Genomic DNA, 3,722 nt, shown 5'->3' on the forward strand with positions numbered 1-3,722 from the left:
CCCCTTGGGGAGCGGGACTGGCAGGGAGAGGCGGGGCGTCGCCGACACCACCCCCTTAACTCCTCCGTGCCCGGCGCCACCGCCCCGAGCGCGGGCTTGCCTGCCCCCCACGCGGCGCCCGCCCCCGGCTCCGCAGGGTGAATCACCGCGGTCCTCGCCGCGGTCCCTCCCTCCGCCCTTCCGGGTCTCCCCGCGGACTCCCGTGCCGGGGACGGCGAGTGACAAGTGCCAGCTCCGTGGGCAGCCCAGCCGCGCGCCGGGACCGGGCTCCTCCCGGGGTTGCCTATGACCCATCCGGCCCGGCCACTGAACCCAACCCGGGGGAGGCGAGCTCGGCCCTGAAACCGAAGCCACCCCTCCTTTCGCGCCAGACTTCCCAAGGGCGCCGGCCCAGGTCCCGGGGCGGCTGGGTACAATGGCTTTTTGTTTTGCTTTTTGAGTTCCACTGGTTTCAAGGGTTGCTAGTTAACCCTGTCACCGGATACAAAGGATAGGCTTTTTACCATTCTGAACCAAAGCAAGAACGCGTATCAAGTTTTTCGGTGACGTTTTTTCTTAGCGCATTTATAAGCGATCCGGAGCCGGATTCCAGGAGTCGGCCCCACTCCTGTGTTCCTGCAGGAGCTTCTAACTCAGCCATAGTGGCGTTCACTTTAGTTGGCTTCAGGCGTAGTTACAGTTTCCGAGCCTGCAGCGACGCTGCGGGCTCCTGGGCTGCCCGTCCCAGGGGCTCCCGGGCCTCCCTGCAGCAGCTGCTCAGACTCCATGAGGGGGCCCTGGGGGGTCAGAGAGCGAGGGCTCAAAGTCAGATGGGAGACCGCCTTGAAACTAGGAGATGACGCCACTCAGCACAGTCTGGTCCACTTGTACTGAGATGCGGGAATGGTGAAAAGAGAAATTACCCTTATTTTAGTTCCAATAGACACAGCACCACTTTGAATGTCACTGTAGGGAAAAAAGAGCCCTCCCTTGGTTTTTCAGAGGAAGGCAGGCTTTGGTGAGTTTTAAGAGACCCCCTCCTTCACTTCCAGGACTGCTGCTTTGTACGGGACACTTGGGTTTGTGCTATTTTCCAGCCCCCGCTACACCTGGTGGGGCCTTTGAGAACGCATTCCTGAGAAAGGAGCCCGCCCACGTGGGTCCCAGGACAGGCTGGGCACCAGGACAGGCTGGGCACATGGAAGCTGGCCGTCATTCCCTGGTGCCAGGGAGGTCTAGGTCCCGGAGCCCTTCCAGAAGACATTTTGTTTTTATTCCACCTCTGAAATGAGAACCGCAGGTTTTCTCTTCTGCTTGAGAGTTTTACGACATTTTGCCCTGAGAATGCATCTGGTCTGAATTTCAGGGTGAGCATGGGAAGTACAGGCCCAAGTGAGAAGACATTCAGGTACCCAGGCGGGCTGCCTCTTGCCCATAGAAGGACTGTTCACACAGCTATTCAAGGCAGCAGCAGCATTCCTGGGCCCAGGAGCAGGGCCAATAGCTTCCTCCCACAGGCGTAGTGACAAGAAAGGCCGAATAGCCAGGAAGTGGAATGTTTGTAGGGAAAGGAACTCTCGTCCCCCAGGTCAGCTTACCCACCTTGCATAAGTCCAATAATTAAGTCAATAAGGTTGCCATAGTTGAGGACTGAGTATGCTTTTTTTGTATTCCCAACAGGGGTTATTTTTAAACATCGTTTCAGTGTATGTAGCTTTGAAGAATAATGATGTATTTATTGAAATGGAAAGATGTTCAAGCTATGAAGTGGAAAGTCAGATTACTCATCCTATGACCCAATTTGTTCTATGTATTCATATGCCTAAAACATTTTGTGAAGTTAACATTACAGCGGTGGCTCACACCTGTAATCCCAGCACTTTGGGAGGCCGAGGTGGGTGGATCACCTGAGGCTGAGAGTTCGAGACCAGCCTGGCCAACATGGCAAAAAACTGTCTCTACTAAAAATAAAACAAATTAGCTGGGGGTGGTGGTGCAAGCCTATAATCTCAGCTGAGGCATGAGAAGTGCTTGAACCGAGAGGTGGAGGTTGCAGTGAGCTGAGATTACGCCACTGCACTCCAGCCTGGGTGACACAGTGAGACTCCATCTCAAAAAACAAAAAACAAAACCATTTTCTCTAGGTGGTTAGGTTCATTTATTTTTTTTGCTTGCCTGCATTCTCTTTCTGTACTACATGTACATTATCTGTTAAAGAAATAATTCAAGTTCAAAATAAAATTAAGAATTCATATCTTGAGAGAAGTATTTCATTGATAACCCGCGTCTCCCAGTAAGCATGTGAAACCATGTGTATATGTGTGTGTGTGTGTGTGTGTATATATATATATATATAGCTAAGTTAAGAAAGGAATGTGGAGAGAAAAGACAGGAACAGATTTAGACCCATCAGCTGTGTTAGGAATTTTGGATAACCTGCTAACCCAGGCATGCTATTTAGCTCTTTTGTTTTTAGGGGTGGGAAAGGCAGAGTGGGAGCAGTGGAACAATGACAGCTCACTGTCACCTTGAACTCCTGGGCTCATGTGATTTTCCCACTTCAGCCTCCCAAGTAGCTGAGACTACAGGTGCATGCCACTACGCCTAATTTGAAAACTTTTTGTTGAGACTCAAAATATTGGGTCTCACTATGTTGCCCAGGCTGGTCTCAAACTCCTGATATCAAGCAGTCCTCTTGCTTCAGCCTCCCAGAGGACTGGGATTCCAGGTGTGAACCATCCTGCCTGTCCTATTTCCTCTTTTTGCTTGTCAATCTCATGAGTTCAAATGGGAATGTGAGAAACTCATTCACCTCAGAATGACAAAGTTGTTCTTGTTGTCAGCATTCTATTTAAGGTGATCTGAAGGCCCACAGGATCATCCACCACACTGACGTGGTGGAAACACTATTGTTTGGTGAGGAAGATGTTAACTCTGTCAAGCAAGCAGTAGTTTGTGGGAAAATACTTGTATTTACAGGTTAAACTTCAGTCATGAAAACTTACCTCTTCTAAAATTATGAAAATGGGCCAGGAGAGGTGACTAACACCTGTAATCCCAGCACTTTGGGAGGACACGGTCAGGAGTTTGAGACCAGCCTGGCTAACATGGCAAAACCCCATCTCTATGAAAAATAAAAAAAATAGCCAGGCATGGTGGCTGGTGCCTGTAATCTCAGCTACTTGGGCGGCTGAGGCAGGAGAATTGCTTAAACCCCGGAGAGAAGGAGGTTGCAGTTAGCCTAGATTGCGCCACTGCACTCCAGCCTGGACAACAGAGTTAAGACTCCATCTCGAAAAAAAATTAAAATCATGAAAATGGTCATTCCCTAAGTAATTTAAGACAATGTGATTTACCCGAACATCCTGAGGCTAAAAATAAAAAAGAAAAAGTGATTTAATATGTGATGTGATTTTAAAAATAATGGTATTATTTAAAAAAAAAAAACAACAATTTTGATATTTATTTATTTATTTATTTATTTATTTATTTTGAGACGGAGTCTCGCTTTGTTGCCAGGCTGGAGTGCAGTGGCGAGATCTTGGTTCACTGCAACCTCTGCCTCCCAGGTTCAAGCGATTCTCCTGCCTCACCTTTCTGAATAGCTGGGACTACAGGTGTCCACAACCATGCCCAGCTACTTTTTGTATTTTTAGTAGAGACGGGGTTTCACCATTGCAGTGACCCGAGATTGCCCCACTGTACTATAACTTGGCGACAGAGCCAGACTCCATCTCAAAAAA

This window comes from Cebus imitator, unplaced genomic scaffold (genome assembly GCF_001604975.1).
Source record: "Cebus imitator isolate Cc_AM_T3 unplaced genomic scaffold, Cebus_imitator-1.0 Scaffold240, whole genome shotgun sequence".
NCBI classification, from domain to species: Eukaryota; Metazoa; Chordata; class Mammalia; order Primates; family Cebidae; genus Cebus; species Cebus imitator.